At 46.4% G+C, this 19,338-nt stretch overlaps 1 protein-coding gene across 3 annotated transcripts in view; it reads right to left on the bottom strand.

Annotated features, from left to right (window-relative positions):
* Nucleotides 1-19,338, bottom strand: part of ARHGEF2 (Rho/Rac guanine nucleotide exchange factor 2) — a 127,433-nt gene that overhangs the window by 55,761 nt on the left and 52,334 nt on the right. Inside the window, exon 1 of one of the 3 annotated variants that reach the window (XM_043501896.1) lies at nucleotides 510-644. The exons of the other annotated variants lie outside the window; for them this stretch is intronic. The gene's annotated coding sequence lies outside the window, so the exon portion shown is untranslated. Of the gene's footprint in view, nucleotides 1-509; nucleotides 645-19,338 lie in introns of those variants that run through there. 3 annotated transcript variants of the gene reach the window in all.

Genomic DNA, 19,338 nt, shown 5'->3' with positions numbered 1-19,338 from the left:
TCTGTCATGTGATGAAACCGCCAGGAAGACATCCAGCCCAAACTGGCACCCCCTGGCCGGGATTGTTTACTTCTTATTGTTTTTGTTTATAGCAGGGTCTTCCCTTCTTCAGGGCTTCATTTATCATGAGAGAGGTGCCGGGGCTCAAGGGATTTTGTTTTAGCTTCAAAACTGATGCAGGTGAGAGGTGCTGGAGCCGTGAACTGTCAAGCCTAGAAGTGGGGGGCTATGAACTGCCAAGCCTAGAGGTGCTGGGGCCTGCCACAAAGCACTGCCAATCATACCATTCCTGGGGTTTAAGCCGTGAAAAGGGGGCTTAAAACAATACACACAACCTAAACACTCCCCTCTACACTCTCACACACACACACACACACACACACACACACATCTAACCAGATCCACCACACACCCCAGCTCTTTAGTTTGGACCCAGACCTGGATTGAAACAGCAGCTTCCAATTTCTGCACCCAATCCAATCTGCAGCCCCTGGCTCAGAACCACCCACCTGCTTTCGAGAAGTTCAGGTCCAGACCCAGGAGCTGGAGCTGGAGCGTTGCAAACCGAATGGAGCCTAACCGGCATCTGAACGGCTGGCTGCTCCCCCATCCCCGGCAGTCACTCATTTAGCAAGTTACATTTTACCAGCCAAGGTGTCCTCAAACAGTGGAAGAGTTAAGCAGAGAGGGCTAGGCCTAAAAGAGCTGCTCAGATGGGGCACACCTGCACAAGCAATTGCAATCTCAGCATTCAGATAGCAAAGTTTGCAAAGCCCTTGAAGACAGAAAAGGAGCTAATGGTTCACCTCTTTTTTGGCCTGAAATGCAGCTTCTTCTGGGGTGGAGCACAACAGCTGGCTGCCACCACCCAACGGGAAAAGAGGGGGGAAAATATTCTGTCTAGCAGACAATGTCCACACACCAGGAACCTGACTAGGGCAAATGCTTCAAACAGGCCACAGGATTTTCAAATGCAGGCAGAAAAAACTGCCTAAGATCTCCCCTGGATACCCCACAAAGCATGGGTGGTTCTAACCAGGTAAGGTGGGGCAAGGAGGGAGAGGAAGGGTTCGCAAACTGGGAGCAAAGGGCAGATCAGCAGCTGATGGAATTCAAAGGGACCTTGCAATATACACTGCAGGGGGCAGGGATGGAGATTCACTGCTCAGCAAGGGCTTCCTGGCTCACTGCTGGGACAACAGTCACTCAGGACAATAGCCTAGGAAGCTACCCTAGTGGTTGGTGCTCAGAGGCTGATAAGGGAAGGCGGCCAGCCAGAAAGGAGCATACACATTCAGGCTTTGTCTGCAGGGGAGGATATGTCCCAGTTGCAGCTATGGGGGCAGTGCACCAGTGCAATCCCGTAGCACGTCAGGACTCCTGGGTCCTCTTTGCAGCGCTGTGTGAATTTAGAGTAAGCTGCTTCCCCAGCTGTGAAATGGGGGTATAAAATATTCACATTATGGTAACACCTAGGAGCCCCCCATCACGGAGCAGGAAGGGCCCCCGTGGTGCAAGGAGCTGTATAAACAAAGAACTAAAACATGGTCCCTGCCCCCAAAGAGCTTCCAGTCTACCGAACAAGACCTAACTCACAGGAGCTAGGCAAGGCTGGTTTGCAGGGCGCTGTGCCAGTGCTAAGCATCAGGATCTTGCATTCTAGCAGCTTGATCAGAAGGGACCAGGTACCTCATTAAGTGGGTGATTTTTATTAGTTTAGCAACAACAGAGATTAAGGCTCATTGTAGTAGGTGTCAAGAGCTGCCCACCAGAAGCTATTTACAATGCAAAACAGGAAGCTTTGTGGGTCCTAGAAAATCCAGGATGTTTCTGATTGCCACCTACTGGCACTTTAGCTATTAACTCACTATGTATGTAACATATCCCTCTGTATACACATTAGACAGTCTGTTCCCTGGGGAAGCTGAGGCAGAGCATGGAAGTGACTCACCCAAGGTCAAACAGCAGGTCAGTGTCAGAGCCAGGGATAGACTCCAGGCCACCCGTGTCCCAGTTCAGTGCACTATCCACTAGAAATAAATTAATTCAAGAAGAAAGCAGCCAAAAAGAGAGTGAGACAAAAAGCACCTGTCTCTGGTCACCTGTACTTAATCGCTATCAGCATTGCAAGGCACAGAGCTGCCACTCCTTTCTGAGGATCAATACAGCCTGCTGCAGGCTACAGGGCAGGGCTCACCTGGATCCCCAATGGGCTGATTAACAACCTCATTAGCTGCTGGGATGTCCTCACCTGGTGTTTCCACTGACGGAGAAAGACTTCTCTGAATATTTCTGCCCAGGCTGGCTCATTGCTCTTGACAAACTAGAGGTCCCGATTCCGATTCCCAGAAAGGATCTCCTTTAAACTGCAGCAACCTAGGGCCCCTTCGTAAAGCCCAAGCGGCACAAAGAGAGTCCTGCTGGCTGATGTCGGGCAAGTCACTGTGCCTCAGTTTCCTCATCTGTAAAAAGGGGGATAAGGCTACTGACCCCCTTTGTGAAGCACTCTGAGATGCAAGTACTAATATTACTTTAATTAGAATCAAGGCCCAGAATCTCTTACAAAAGGAAATCTAAGGTCTCATGGATTCTAGAAAAGAAACAGGAAGCCATGTAATTGCTTCTGAGAAACAATCTTAAAGTTAGACAGTGCCAATGTACAATTGACTCCACTTGAAAATTCCTCCTAGATTATCAGAAGTGGAAGGTCAGAGCTGTGTTCTTGGAGAGGTAATTTCCACTACATACATTATATTCGCAAAAAGAAAAGGAGTACTTGTGGCACCTTAGAGACTAACAAATTTATTAGAGCATAAGCTTTCGTGAGCTACAGCTCACTTCATCGGATGCATTTGGTGGAAAAAACAGAGGAGAGATTTATATACACACACACAGAGAACATGAAACAATGGGTTTATCATACACACTGTAAGGAGAGTGATCACTTAAGATGAGCCATCACCAGCAGCAGGGGGGGGAAGGAGGAAAACCTTTCATGGTGACAAGCAGGTAGGCTAATTCCAGCAGTTAACAAGAATATCAGAGGAACAGTGGGGGGTGGGGTGGGAGGGAGAACCATCTACCAATGTGATATATGCCATCATGTGCCAGCAATGCCCCTCTGCCATGTACATTGGCCAAACTGGACAGTCTCTACGTAAAAGAATGAATGGACACAAATCAGACGTCAAGAATTATAACATTCAAAAACCAGTTGGAGAACACTTCAATCTCTCTGGTCACTCGATCACAGACCTAAGAGTGGCTATACTTCAACAAAAAAGCTTCAAAAACAGACTCCAACGAGAGACTGCTGAATTGGAATTAATTTGCAAACTGGATACAATTAACTTAGGCTTGAATAGAGACTGGGAATGGATGAGTCATTACACAAAGTAAAACTATTTCCCCATGGTATTTCTCCCTCCCACCCCACCCCCCACTGTTCCTCTGATATTCTTGTTAACTGCTGGAATTAGCCTACCTGCTTGTCACCATGAAAGGTTTTCCTCCTTCCCCCCCCTGCTGCTGGTGATGGCTCATCTTAAGTGATCACTCTCCTTACAGTGTGTATGATAAACCCATTGTTTCATGTTCTCTGTGTGTGTGTATATAAATCTCTCCTCTGCTTTTTCCACCAAATGCATCCGATGAAGTGAGCTGTAGCTCACGAAAGCTTATGCTCTAATAAATTTGTTAGTCTCTAAGGTGCCACAAGTACTCCTTTTCTTTTTGCGAATACAGACTAACACGGCTGCTACTCTGAAACCATACATTATATTGTTTGAGATTCACTGCATGGGCTAGGTAGACACATTAACTCTTTGCTTATCAAAAACACTTTTCATCTAAAGCACCAGAACATGTTTTATAAACTATACTTTTTAAACTTCCTTGTGTTGCCATCCCCATTTTTACAAATGGGGTAAACTGAGGCATAGCAACTTGTGCTGGTCAGCCAGAGAGCGAGGTAAGGACCTCATGAATTCTAGAACCCCTGTGCTGCCAACTGTCATGATTTTTTGGTGAGTCTCATGGGATATTAAGAGGTTTTTTGTTTAAAAAAAGTGTACCCCATCTTCCGGAGTCATGTCATTACAATAGAACCGCAGTGTTATGAACACCACACTTACAAACTGACCAGTCAACCACCTCCTTTGGAACCAGAAATATGCAATCAGACAGCAGCAGAAACAAACAAAAAAAAAACAGAAAGAAAGAAAAAGCAGCAAATACAGTACTATGTTAAATGTAAACTACTAAAAAATAAAAGGAAAGCAGTGTGTTTCTTTTGCATAGTGAAGTTTCAAAGCTGTATTAAGTCAATGTTCAGTTATGAACTTTTGAAAGAACCACCATAATGTTTTGTTCTGAGTTACAAACAACCTCCATTCCTGAGGTGTTCGTAACTCTGAGGTTCTACCGTATGTGAGAATTTCCACTGTCATTTAAAAAACAAGTACCTTTGTTTACCTGATTTAAAAGAAACAAAAGGAAATATTTTTTCACACAACGCACAGTCAACCTGTGGAACTCCTTGCCAGAGGATGTTGTGAAGGCCAAGACTATAACAGGGTTCAAAAAAGAACTAGATGCATTCATGGAGGATAGGTCCATCAATGGCTATTAGCCAGGGTGGACAGGGATGGTGTCACTAGCCTCTGTTTGCCAGAAGCTGGGAATGGGCAATGGGATGGATCACTTGATGATTACTTGTTCTGTTCATTCCCTCTGGGGCACCTGGCATTGGCCGCTGTTATAAGACAGGATACTGGATGAGATGGACCTTTGGTCTGACCCAGAATGGCCGTTCTTATGTACCTAGCTAGGGATTGTACAGCACTTTTCATCAGTAGACCTCAAAGCACTTTACAAAGGAAGTCCATATTATCCTAATTTCTAGCCTTCATGGCTGCAAAGAAAAGCTTGAAAACCAGAAGGAAAATAAAAAGGACCCCAATGTTTCTTCATTTTCTTTTTGATTTTTAAGCCAGTCTCACTATTTCTGAGCAGGCCAACATGATTTTTGATTGCTTGAGGTTCGCAGTCTTGGAACCCAGCATTCAAGCAGTAACAACCTCTCATGGGATGCATGGTCTCCGCAGAGCTAACACACTGCAGTTTCTTTTGCCTGTGAGATGTCTGGAATTTGTTTTACAAGGAAACAGTCAAAACTCGTTATTTTCCCTTAACTGACACCTCTACAAATGAACAGTCCCTGGCTATGGGAATCAGATTCTTAGAAAAAATATATAATGATGAATTATGCCCTGTTTTCCACCATTTGTCCATCATGCTTTTTCCTAAGCCCTTTTTTGCACTGATCTGTGCTGTATTTATTTTAAAACAGAGTAAACCACTATTGTACACTCCCTTTCCTGGAAAGATGTGTTAGAGACACGTATCACAACCCCCTAGGTGACCAAAATTCTCCCCGTCTGCCTCTAAACATCACAACAAAAAGTAAATATTCTGCAAGACCCGGGTGGTCCTGCTGCAGAGCATTTACATCTTGTGATCCTACAAAGGCAAGATAAAAGCCGATTGTAAGCAACAGCAGCGAGGAAGATTTAAGAGGGGTGACTTTTGGAGTTTATTTAACCGCACAAACATGCAGCCCTAAAAACTACCTCCTTTATCAAATGACTCAGCCTGCCAGCTTGGCCAAGCCATGGGAACAGTTACCCCAATGCAACAGGAGAAATCCGATCCCCAAACGATATCACCTTAAGTAGTAGCTAGAGCTATGCATGAGCACTGTTCCTTCCAAAGAGTTTGGCCAGCCTTGCTTCGGAACAAGAGCTGAACTTTCCAGCCCCAGAGGGATTTGGCATTCCTCTTGCAAAATAAGCAAAAGTGTAACCACCACCAGAATTGTAGAGATGCTAAGCGGCTCTTCCAGAGTATGCTATAATTATACTTGGATCATGAACAGAGAGGAGGCACACGCACCCTGCTACAGCCTGCCAGACACGCAGACCTCTGTTTTGGAAGAAAAGAACAGATCATATTGATCAAGAGTGGAGAGAGAGAGCAGCATGGACAGAGGTGGCGAGTCCCACCCGGTGTACAGCATCAAACATTCCCCAAGTCATTTTCTCCTCCAGCAGCCCAGTCACCGCCATCTTTGTTATTTGCAGGACCCCCCAACCAGCCCCAAATCAGTTTGCCAATAGAATACTGGGGCAAGGGCCTTGGAAGAGGATTTTCCAGCTGTGCCATGATATTCCTGGGAGCAAAGTGCTGGAATTGGGATAGGCTGCTAAGATCCTGCTTTATCCTGATGCAGGGTTGGAGCGTGCCATGTTAGAAAGGCTCCCAGCCTAGATAGCTTATTAGATGTGCTGTTCCAAGAGACATCCCATCAAGGACAAAAGCAGGTGCTTTGTATGTTTATATCTAGGGCCCTACCAAATTCATGGTCATGAAAAAATGCACCACGGACCGTGAAATCTGGACTCCCCTGTGAAATCTAGTCTTTTGTGTACTTTTACCCTATACTATACAGATTTCATGGGGGAAACCAGTGTTTCTCCAACTCTGGGTCCTGACCCAAAAGGGGATCACAGAGGCGTTGCAAGGTTATTGTAGGGGGGCTATGGTATTGCCAACCTTACTTCTGAGTTTTGCCAACCACTTCAGAGTTGGGTGGTCGGAGAGTGGCAGCTGCTGGTCATGCACCCTGCTCTGAAGGCAGCACCCTGCCCGCAGAAGTGCAGAAGGAAGAATAGCAATGCCATACCGTGCTGATGTCTTCTAGGGTGACCAGATGTCCCAATTTTATAGGGACAGTCATGATATTTGGGGCTTTTCCTTATATAGGTGCCTATTAGCCCGCATCCCCGTCCTGATTTTTCACACTTGCTATCTGGTCACCCTATGGCCTTCAGAGCTGGATGGCTGGAGGGCGGCGGTTGCAGGCTGAGGGCTCAGCTCTGAAAGTAACAGCCCAGAAATAAGGGTGGCAATACCATACTGTGCCATTCTTACATCTGCACTGCTGCTGGTGACGGCTCTGCCTTCCAAGCTGGAGTCTCCGGCTGCCAAGCTCTGATGACGGCACCGCCCCCAGCAGCAGTGCAGAAGTGAGGGTGGCAATACCATGACACCGCTACAATAACCTTGTAACCCACCCACCCTTTTGGGTAAGGACCTCTACAGTTATAACCCCCTGAAATTTCAGATTTAAATATTTCAAACCATGACATTGACAATTTTTAAAATCCAATAACTGAAACTGACCAAAATGGACCATGACTTTGGTAGGGCTCTATTTAGATCCCAAATTGATATGGACAAAAAAAAAGCCCACCACAGGAGTTTGTTTCATTTCCCCCCATCCATGCCCAGCTCCGAGGAACTGATATAATGTGTCAGACCTCTGGTTTATCAAGTCCGGTGTCTCTGACAGTGGCCAGTGTGTGATATTTCACAGGAAGACAAAAAAAAACACAACACCACACCATGCTCCAGCCGAATCACCTAGAATGCACTTCACTTGTTCACAAGACGGCACTTGAAAATTAAATGGATACTGTGACAGGGTCGGGCCAGATGGCTACAGGAAAGTAACAGAAGGCAGATATATTAGCTCCAGGTTAAATAGGTCCCTTTTCCCTGGGTAAGGTAACAGGGAAGATTCCAGAACAATCAGGAAGCTTCTGGAGACAATTAAGACAGGCTGATTAGAACACCTGCAGCCAATCAAGAAGCTGCTAGAATCAATTAAGGCAGGCTAATCAGGGCACCTGGGTTTAAAAAGGAGCTCACTTCAGTTTGTGGTGTGTGGAGCTGGGAGCAAGAGGCACTAGGAGCTGAGAGTGAGAATGCAGACTGTTGGAGGACTGAGGGGTACAAGCATTATCAGACACCAGGAGGTAGGTCCTATGGTGAGGATAAAGAAGGTGTTGGGAGGAGGCCATGGGGAAGTAGCCCAGGGAGTTGTAGCTGTCGCACAGCTGTTCCAGAAGTCAGTCTACACAGCTGCTTTCCACAGGGCCCTGGGCTGGAACCCGGAGTAGAGGGTAGGCCTGGGTCCCCCCCCCCAAATCCTCCCAACTCCTGGTCAGACACAGGAGGAGTTGACCTGGACACTGGGTTCACGAAAATGGCCAAACTGAGGGCTGCCGTGAAGCTCCAAGGCAAGCAAATCCACCAATAAGCATAAGACCCACCAAGGTAGAGGAGGAACTTTGTCACAATATACATAATGTAGCTCCAGACACTGCTGGACAGCCTGTACCACACTGGCTGTGATTTCTTCTTGGAGCACTAGGAGAAAACAGAGTTAATAAGACAAATAGAAAAGGAGTACTTGTGGCACCTTAGAGACTAACAAATAAGACAAATGCACCTCTAAAGATGCTACTTATTATGTAAAAACTAACAATATGTTCCACATTTCAAGAATGATTTTTAACCAGTTTACCCAGAGGGCCTTCATGAAAAGGAGGGAAAAAAACAATATTATTTCTCAATCCACCATTTTGAGGGGGAGAAATTTGAGGGGAAAAAAAAAAAAAACCCAAAACAGTTTATGTAGGACCCATAGAAATGTCTTTTGTTGCAGAGCTAGCAATGCTAAAACAAACTTTTCTCAGGACTAGGGAGAGAGCCCTGGTTATGCTGGGAGCTGAAGAGGAGCCATGTTTACGTGTTGCCAGCTTTGCATCACTTTACCACAAGTTTCGTGATATTGGGTGTATTTTCTTAAAGCCCCAGGTCCTGGAGTCGAGAGAGAAACTGGGCTTTTATTTAAAACATAAATAAATAAACGTCTCGAGAAAAGCTTGAAAATGTGACCCTAAAGACAAAAAAAATCCCTTGTACTTAAGGTCACAATTAAAAAAAAAATCGCATGATTTTGAGGTGCCCAACTCAAGATTTTTTGAATGCTGGGGGTCAGCAACACGGAACAGAAGGATGGGGAGTTTGTCAGCGACCCAAGGAAGCTAGACTATGCATGACAGATACCAAAGCGCATCGTGTGCCCTTCGGGAGAGCCTCACAACACAAGCTAGCAAGCATAGTCAGGTTTATAACAGGGCAACCAAGGCCCATTGGGGTTACCTCCGTGACAAAATGAACTCCGAGAACGTGGCCCCAGAGGAGTCGTGCTAGGCAACGTGACTCTGCAGTCTGCATAGACTGAGAACATCGTGTTTAGCATCACGTCAGCTGGTTGTGGGTACCGTGATCAAAACAGGATGACCCGCAAACAACTGTCGAGGTGAGACATTGTTTGTCTCTGCTGTTAGTGTAGTTAGAGTCATGTTAAGCTAACCCAGCTCTTCAGTCATGTTCTAAAACAACCTCATTTCTAGGGAAGACAGGGCTCAACGGAGGATACCATCCTCGCCCTAGGTCGTAAACAGAGTCCATGGCACAGCTGAGAATAGAACCCAGGAGTCCCAACTCCCAGACCCCCCCTTGCTCTAACCCTGAGGAAACACTACCTCCAATTTGGCAGCCCACGGGGGGAAAACTGCAGCAATTCAGCCGAAGGATGGTTACATTCAAGGCTTGCTAGCACTAGTTAATACGGCTTCTGATTAATTGCCGGCTTGGTAGATTCTGCATAAGCAGGAAGCTAAAAGATCATTATAAAGCATGATAAAAGCCAGAGGCAGAAGATTTTCCTAAGAGCAGTTACTCATTGCTTGCAAGCTAAAGGAGGGGAAGAATAAGGGAGCGGTTTAGGAATCAGCAAAGCGGTTCTCTGCCTGGACAGAGAACGAGAGCTGAACTTTTGGGGTGGGGAGGACAAAGGCACTGGATTCATTCCAGTTTTGCATCATTCATGTGTAAAATCTGCAGCGCCAGTTTGTAGCAAAGTGAATATTAAGACAAGGCTGATACTTCACATTAATAACTATGGGAGGTAACTGTTAACTTTTCTTTAAGGAACAGCGAAAGACAACGACTCTTTGCCCAGTTTGCCGCAAAGGGCAAGAATTTGGGCAACTGCTCTAGAAAATCTCACTTGTTTCCCTACAGATCTCAGAGTGCTTTGCACGTGGGGGGGCGGTTTTCTTTTTAAAGGTTAGAAATCAGCACACACAATCATAAGTTCTATCAAAGAGAGTGCAGTCTAGCAATTACAGCTGAGGATGGATGGGGAGCCAGGACTCCTGGATTCTCTTCCCAGTTCTGGGATGGCAGGGTAAATTGACTGGGCATTGGGGTTTCTAAATTCTATTTTGGACACTGCAACAATTTATCACATGACATTAGATAATCACTTCATTCTGCCTCAGTTTCCCCATTCTTTAAGAATGGGATAACACATTACCTACCTAACAATAGCTGTCATGAAGATTAACTAAAATTTATGAAGAAAGAAGAGGAGGACTTGTGGCACCTTAGACTAACAACTTATTTGAGCATAAGCTTTCGTGAGCTACAGTTCACTTCATCGGATGCATTCAGTGGAAAATACAGTGTATTTATATACACAGAGAACATGAAACAATGGGTGTTACAATACACACTGTAACGAGAGTGATCACTTAAGGTGAGCTATTACCAGCGGGGGGGGGGGGAGGGGGAGGGGGAGGAAAAACCTTTTGTAGTGATAATCAAGGTGGGCCATTTCCAGCAGTTGACAAAGTCTGAGGAAATGGGGGGGTGGGGGTGAGGGGAATAAACATGGGAAAATAGTTTACTTTGTGTAATGACCCATGCAAAAGAAACTACACCATTTTCTCAAGAAACTCCTGAAAAAGCACAAGAACAAATCTGCACAGACACACCCCTGGAACCCCGACCTGGGGTATTCTATCTGCTACCCAAGATCCATAAACCTGGAAATCCTGGACGCCCCATTATCTCAGGCACTGGCACCCTGACAGCAGGATTGTCTGGCTATGTAGACTCCCTCCTCAGACCCTACGCTACCAGCACTCGAAGCTATCTTCAAAGGTTTCAGAGTAGCAGCCGTGTTAGTATGTATTCGCAAAAAGAAAAGGAGTACTTGTGGCACCTTAGAGACTAACAAATTTATTAAGGCATAAGCTTTCGTGAGCTACAGCTCACTTCATCGGATGCATTGAGCTGTAGCTCACGAAAGCTTATGCTCTAATAAATTTGTTAGTCTCTAAGGTGCCACAAGTACTCCTTTTCTTTTAGCTATCTTCAAGACACCACTGACTTCCTGAGGAAACTACAATCCATCAGTGATCTTCCTGAAAACACCATCCTGGCCACTATGGATGTAGAAGCCTCTACACCGACATTCCACACACAGATGGACTACAAGCCGTCAGGAACAGTATCCCCGATACTGTCACGACTAACCTGGTGGCTGAACTGTGTGACTTTTTGTCTTCACCCACAACAATTTCACATTTGGGGACAATGTATACCTTCAAATCATCGGCACTGAGATGGGTACCTGCATGGCCCCACAATATGCCAACATTTTTATGGCTGACTTAGAACAACGCTTCCTCAACTCTCGTCCCCTAATGCCCCTACTCTACTTGCGGTACATTGATGACATCTTCATCATCTGGACCCATGGAAAAGAAGCCCTTTGTTGAAATCCTGGTGGAATTCCTCATTTCCATCCCACCATCAACCTCAGCCTGGACCAGTCCACACAAGAGATCCACTTCCTGGACACTATGGTGCTAATAAGCGATGGTCACAAACATCACCCTATACCGGAAACCTACTGACCACTATACTTACTTACCTACATGCCTCCAGCTTTCATCCAGACCACACCACACGATCCATTGTCTACAGCCAAGCTCTATGATACAACCGCATTTACTCCAACCCCTCAGACAGAGACAAACACCTACAAGATCTCTATCAAGCGTTCTTACATCTACAATACCCACCTGCTGAAGTGAAGAAACAGATTGACAGAGCCAGAAGAGTACCCAGAAGTCACCTACTACAGGAGAGGCCCAACAAAGAAAAAAACAGAACGCCACTAGCCATCACCTTCAGCCCCCAACTAAAACCTCTCCAACGCATCATCAAGGATCTACAACCTATCCTGAAGGACGACCCATCACTCTCACAGATCTTGGGAGACAGGCCAGTCCTTGCTTACAGACAGCCCCCCAACCTGAAGAAAATACTCACCAGCAACCACACACCACACAACAGAACCACTAACCCAGGAACCTATCCTTGCAACAAAGCCCGCTGCCAACTGTCCACATATCTATTCAGGGGACACCGTCATAGGGCCTAATCACATCAGCCACACTATCAGAGGCTCGTTCACCTGTGCATCTACCAATGTGATGTATGCCATCATGTGCCAGCAATGCCCCTCTGCCATGTACATTGGTCAAACTGGACAGTCTCTATGTAAAAGAATAAATGGACACAAATCAGACGTCAAGAATTATAACATTCAAAAACCAGTTGGAGAACACTTTGGTCACTTGATTACAGACCTAAAAGTGGCAATTCTTAAAACAAAAAAGCTTCAAAACCAGACTCCAACGAGAGACTGCTGAATTGGAATTAATTTGCAAACTGGATACAATTTACTTAGGCTTGAATAGAGACTGGGAGTGGATGTGTCATTACACAAAGTAAAACTATTTTCCCCACGTTTATTTCCCCCCCCACCCCCCACTGTTCCTCAGATGTTCTTGTCAACTGCTGGAAATGGCCCACCTTGATTATCACTACAAAAGGTTTCCCCACCCCGCTCTCCTGCTGGTAATAGCTCACATCACTCTCGTTACAGTATGTATGGTAACTCTCATTGTTTCATGCTCTCTATGTATATAAATCTCCCCACTGTATTTCCCACTGAATGCATCCAATGAAGTGAGCTGTAACTCACAAAAGCTTATGCTCAAATAAATTTGTTAGTCTCTAAGGTGCCACAAGTCCTCCTTTTCTTTTTGCTAAAATTTATGAAGTGCTTTGATATCCACACAATACTATGTGGCACCTTTCATCCAATGATTACAAAGGTGAGAAAGTTTTAACAATTCCATTTCATATGTGGAGAAACTGAGGCATGTAGCAGTTAAATAATTTGACATCTTTCACACAGTGTGCCAGCCGCAGAGCCAAAGGCAGATAAATACCAAGAGTTATTAGTACAATGTAGCTGAAGATGGACATTTAGAAATTAAAGTGAGACAAGGTAGATGAGGTAATGTCTTTTATTGGACCAGCTTCTGTAGGCAGAAGGGACAAGCTTTCTAGCTTCACAGAGCTCTTCTCATTTAGAAATTAGATTGCTGGTGTTTTCTTTAAACCTACTTCAACAGCAATTTTACTTTTAAACCTGCAATATAATCTGAAATACAAGGGAGTGGGGGTTGCTTTGTTTGCAGGAGGAGTGGGGAGAATCCAGATTAACAGACCAAGATGAAAGAGTTTTGGGGAAAAGATCAAAGGTGCAGAGAAGGGTCAGTTGAGGATTTCAGAGGGATTAGACTCTGGCCTTCATCCAAATGAGCATTAACTAATCAAAGGCAGGTGCCTCAACTCATGACAGCAAATCTCAGGGAAGACATGAGCAGAGGTAACCACCACTAAGGAGCAGACCCCAACAGAAATCCAGGCTAAGTACTTGCCTGTGCATTCAGTAGTTAATTGGATACCCGGGGCCAGATAGTGCCGATTTGCACCACTGTAAATCCAGAATAATTGACACCAGTATAAGAGGACATAGCTCTACCCATGTGACCAACCAATAGGGAGAGGGGCAGCCTCTGAGAAACACAGTCCCAGCGGATTTGTACATTTGAAGTCAAGCCCTATGTTACATACAAAGAAAGAAAAACAGGTACATGTTAAGAGATACAAAGCCCAATCCAAAAAGCCCATTAGAATCCCCCGTTGCGAGCGCTCATGAGTTTAATCACAAGCCATGTGATAGAATTAATGTTTCTTCTTAAAGCCCCAACTGCTGGAGTCACGTGATTCTATGAGAATCTCAACTCTGATTTTAAAAGAAAATAGTAAGTTTCTAGTCCTCACGGCTTCTTGGGGAAAAGACAAAACAAACTCCCCCCACATCTTAAGCCAGAAAACAAATGAAAAGAATCTGGAACCTCCTGTCTTCGTACCGCTGTCTCTGCTCCCCCCTCTTCCATCTCACCTAGTGCCAGCTTCTTTTCCAGCCCCCTTCCCAAAACCAGGCCACCAGGGCGTGAGCACCTTCTCCTCTGCAGCTCCAAGCATTCAAGCAGTCTCAGCAACTCGGCACACATGCTTGTTTCACAGAATTGGGGGCATGAATTGCGGCTTGCTTCATAGGTCTAAAGGCCAGAAGGGATCAGCTAGTTGGAGATCCTGCAGGAATGGCCGGGCACATCTCTGGGGCATTGGCTATGCAGAAGGTGAGTGGCAGGATGATCACAATGGTCCCTTCTGACTTTAAAAAAAAATCTAACACAGGCCAGCAGATTTCACTCAGCCCCATGAGTTAAGCAGGCAGAGAATTGAAGCCAGATCTCCTGAATCCCAGGGCAGCATCAGATCCACTAAAACCAACCCCCACTCCCCCATGCTAATACGCAGTAACTCCTGCTCTAACAAGTGACATTCATCGCCTGCAGTCAGCATCAAGAAAAACCCTGGCTTGCCTCTAAATCTACAAAATTGAATTTTGCATGGGAGCTTTTTCTTTCTCCCTGCTACACACTAAAGCAATCATCAAGCATGTGGAAGGGGGGGAGAGATCAGGGCAGAGAAATTGGACAGGTTAGCCCGTAAGCCAATAAAGTGCTTTTAAAATACAATTTAAAAAAGGCACGGTAACATTCAACACTACCCAGTGTCTAAGAGAACCCAAGGCAAGGCCATGTGCGCATAAAGGGAAAAGCCAGCAGTACACGGCTTAATGAGTAACTGCTAAAACATCCTACCACTAATAAAGATGCTCTGTACCAAGCCAGGAACTATATAGTGCTACTGAGTGGAGTGTATATACAGATAAAGCCCCTTAGGGCAGGTCTCTTTATACAAACAAAACTCCAACACAAAATAAATTCATTCTGTCCCACAAGACAGGCCGGAAAATGCAACGGGCTGGATGCAGAAGAAAAACATTAGTGTTTAGACAAGAGCAGCAATGTTCTCACTCAGGCCTCTGTTCAGAACGGGGGGCGGGATGCTGACGACTTTCCCAGCAAGAGAGCTAATAAAAGATTTACCTTCCCCCCCCCACCCCGCCCCGGTGAGGCCACGCAAATAGGAGTTTCCTCTAGCGAGTTAACAGAGAAGGATTATTTCCCAAAGCACACAGGAGCAGCTGGAGTAAAGCCTGAAGTTTAAAGGGGCTGCATGGCCCAGTGGGAGACCCCGGCTCCTATTTCTGGCCGTCTCCCCTTGGACAAGTCCCTCTCAATGTCTACTTCCCCTCCCGCCCTGGAGCAGTGGGGAGAACACTGGGCTGGCACCTAGGAAAGCTGGCTTCTATTCCTGGATCTGCAACTGACTGTGTGAGAGACCTTGGACAAGTCACGGCCCCACTCTGTGCCTCAGTTTCTACGTCTATAAAACAGGGAATTAATAAAGACTTCTTTCCCCTACCCTTTGTCTTGTCCCTATCCAGCGTGGAAACTCTTGGGGAAGGATCTGTCTCTCTATGCATGTCTGGGCAGCACCCAACTTAATGGCGACCTGGTCTCGGGGGAACTCTAACTGCTACAGTAATTCAGACAGCTAACACCTCCCCAGCCATAGATCTCCAATAGGTTTACAGAGGAAAGCAGTATCATTAGCCCCACTTTACAGATGGAGAAACTGAGGTGACATTACTTGTCAAAGGTCACCCAGCAGGCCAGTGGCAGAGCTAGGAATAGGACCCAGGTTTTCTTAGTCCCAGCCTGTGCACTATCCACTATGCCATGCTGGCCTATTAATAAAGAAAGGGATTCAGAAGGAAACTTTTAAAAGCAAAGGGCTATTTATCCTCCTGTCCTGTAGTAGGACATATTTACTCTCCCCTATTGATTTAGGGGAACAGCAAGACATCATCGTAAGGTGTGACACACACACACTCACAAACACATTTTTCTTTCCTCGCTATGCTTCCACCCACTCAGCCCATTCACAGTGGGCCCCACCCTACCTCCCCTTGCCAGAGCGTAGTCAACCCAGCTTCTGGGGCTGTGCAAGGCGGTCCAGTGAAAGCACTAGCCTGTGTAATTTAACAGGCATCAGCATAGCCTAATGGTTAGAGTAGAGGATTGGGAATCAGAGTTTACTGCTGACTTTGGCCAACTGAATTCCCCTCTCTCCAGCTGCTCCTCCTTTGGGCTGGGCTTCCCCTATCTCTTCTATAACCAAGACACTAGACATACAGCATGTCAAGTAGTTAGATTAGGAGGAGAGAGGCTGGGACTCAGGACTCCTGGGTCCCACTCCCAGCTCAGTCACCCACTCACTCTGGGATCTTAGGTGTGTCACCACACCTCTCCCTGCCTCAGTTTGCCTCTCTCTGGAATGGGGATAAGATACTTCACTGCAAACAATACTTGGGGGACCTTGGGGTAAAGGAGCGGAAGTCTGAAATACAAGCTGCTGGAGATGGGCAACCATGGAGACCTGGGAAGGAATAACTGGGTTTGAATGAGACATTCAATCACCGTCAACAGGAACAGCATCTTCCAGCTCAGAGCCTGCTGAACCAGAAAAGCAGCCCCAGAGGAACAAGAACACCTACACGCTAGGCGCCCTGCATCCAAGCCAGCAGGACTCAGGAGATCGAGTTTCCTCTTTTTTCACCATGGGAACCACCGCTGCTCCCCACTCCTCCGCCCCCATCCATCCCAGCGGCTGACGCCATTGCTTAATGAGATCCCAGCAAGAAAACGTCCGTTCCCTGTACGCTGAGATTTAACACAGGCTGCACCGCCCAGAAATGGAAACAGTCCAGTCCTTCCTTTAGGCAGTGTTTGGGTCATCCAACCGGCTGAGTTAGACCCCGATCCTGCAGACACATGAATAACTTCCCACAGAGTAGTGGGTCCCATTGAATTATTGACACACAAATACCTGCAAGATCAGAACCCTTAGACCTTGGCTATATGCCACAGTTGCATTGACTTAGTTAAACTGATTTAAACAGGTGCAAATCCCCTTATGTGGACACTTAAATCTGATTGCATTTGGCTTAATTTGGTGTATCTTGGTTCACTAAATTAAGATACCTCAATTTAAATCCCAGTTACATAGTGCTAACTAACAAGAATATTTAAATATTAAGATACAATTTAAAAATTGAGATGAACTGTGCATAGATAAGGCCTATGTCATTTTTGTGGCCTGGTTGATTTCTAAAAAAATAAACAAATCAGTAGATCTCAAAGTGCTTTACAACAGAGGGCAGTATTATTATCCCCATTTTACAGATAGGGAAACTGAGGCAAAGAAAGTGAGCTGTCCAAGGTCACCGAGCAGGCCGATAGCACAGCCAGCAATACAACCCAGTCTCCTGACAGCTGGGAAAGAAATAAGAGGTGGAAAGGGCTGCAAAGGAGAAGGCTCTTGTGCTGACTTAAAGGAGATTACGTGTGAGAGCAGAGAGAGATGAGGCAAATAAAAAGGAACAAGGCCCATGGAGAGGTGTATAAAGAAAGGGCTCTAAAATAAGCTACTTATTAAAGCATATGAAAGAAATAAGCAAGCAGCCACCTTAGCTTTACCAGGTGCCCACATGGACAGTTCATCTCTAAGGCCAAACCCCAAGTGCTCATGGGGCTGGGAGCTACTGTCTCTCTCAATTAATTAACCACTTCATCTTTAGACAGCCCACTGCTTTGTTAGCAGCAGCTGCCACCGAATGAGCCCTTTGGGGGGTGGAGAGGGAGTGCTGGCTCGCTGCCATGGGCGTTTTAATGATATCCACTAGCCAAGAAACAAAGCCAGCCCCTCTCTCGCACCGGGATTGCGACACGCAGCTGGTGTGCCAAGCGTGGGCACTCTACCATCGGAGCTGAAACGGGAAAACACCATCCTTGCCAGGAACGCTGCAACCCGCTTTGCAGCCATCCCATGTTTACACTTTCCTCTGGAGTAGATGGTGTCAAGATACTGGGTTAGACCCACTTTGCTGCATAGTGCAAGAATTTGGGCAACCGCTCTAGAAAATCTAGTATCCTCTATGAGTGTGTCTCTGCTGCAGAGTTAGCTCAGCTCTTGGCCCTAATCCCCCTCCAGCCAAACCCTCTGATCTGAGTTTAGTGCTGCATCCAATCCTGGGCTAGGTGGTGCAGGAGTTAGAGACTTTTGCTCTGTAATGTGGACCCAGGCTAAACCCCACGGGTGCCCCTACTCCTCCAATGCCTTCCCACAGCTTCCCCTCTGCACCCATGACAGGTGAGTCCTCCCCCATTTCCCGGGGAACAACTCACAGAGCAGCTCCACTCATTGCAGCCCAAAGAACCGGGGATGGGCCTCCAGACGTCCCAGCAACACACAGCAGTGGTGAGGACACAGGGACTCGGACAGGGCTCTGCAGCGTGGCTGCTTGCACCCCGGCGAACTCCGTAGCGAAGATGCTCCCGAGCTGCAATGAGCCTGGGGGGTTTCAATCCCACCTCCCACTCTCACCAACCCACTTTGCGCTAATGAGCCAAGAACTGCCCCCGGACCAGGGAGGCGGAACTGCTGCCGTTCCTTGCAGGAGTGCATGTAGGACAGAGATTTGCTCCGTGGGATCTGCAGTACCTTTTCCCCGGGCAATGCTGCCTCTGCTCCTGAGCCAGCGCACAGGGGAGACAAGAGGGTTAAACCAAACCCTGGGCTTTCTAAAAAACAATCCCTCCTTATGTTTACCAAGCAGCCTCTCAGGACTCCACCTTGCCTGGCTGCCTTTCATAAGGGGAGAGCCGTGAGATGGAAAGACCCATTTAGCCTTCTCCGTGGCGTGCAGAGCTGGGTAATTGCTACCTCTTGGTTCTGAGCCTTTCAATATTGAAGGCTGTCTCTGCAGGGCCGGCGGCCTGTTAGGGAGTTGCGCGCACTGTGCTCTCAATCAGAGAGACTTGACATTCGTTCTTTCTTGCTTGAGTCATTCCCTAATCTCGATTAAGCCATTCAAACTGAAAGGACTACAGCATTCTCATGATTATTATTAGGTGTCATGTGCTCCCAACTAGGAACCCATGTCATGGCCAGCAGCCCCTGGACAAACAGAACAAAAAGACTGTCCCTGCCTTACAGAGATGACAATTAATTTCCATAATTAAAGCATATTTCCTAGTCCAATTGCCATAGCATGGCTGGGAAGTTAGAGGGTCCTACCACAGTATTTGATTTTCTTGGGGAGCGTGGTCTCCTGGTTAGAGCTAGAGGAAGGGGGGAATGGTTTCCTTAGAATCATAGAATATGAGGGTTGGAAGA

The sequence above is a fragment of the Dermochelys coriacea genome, chromosome 24, assembly GCF_009764565.3.
Source record: "Dermochelys coriacea isolate rDerCor1 chromosome 24, rDerCor1.pri.v4, whole genome shotgun sequence".
NCBI lineage: Eukaryota > Metazoa > Chordata > Testudines > Dermochelyidae > Dermochelys > Dermochelys coriacea.
The sequence above is the reverse complement of the archived record's forward strand: the minus strand, read 5'-3'. Positions and strand labels throughout refer to the sequence as shown.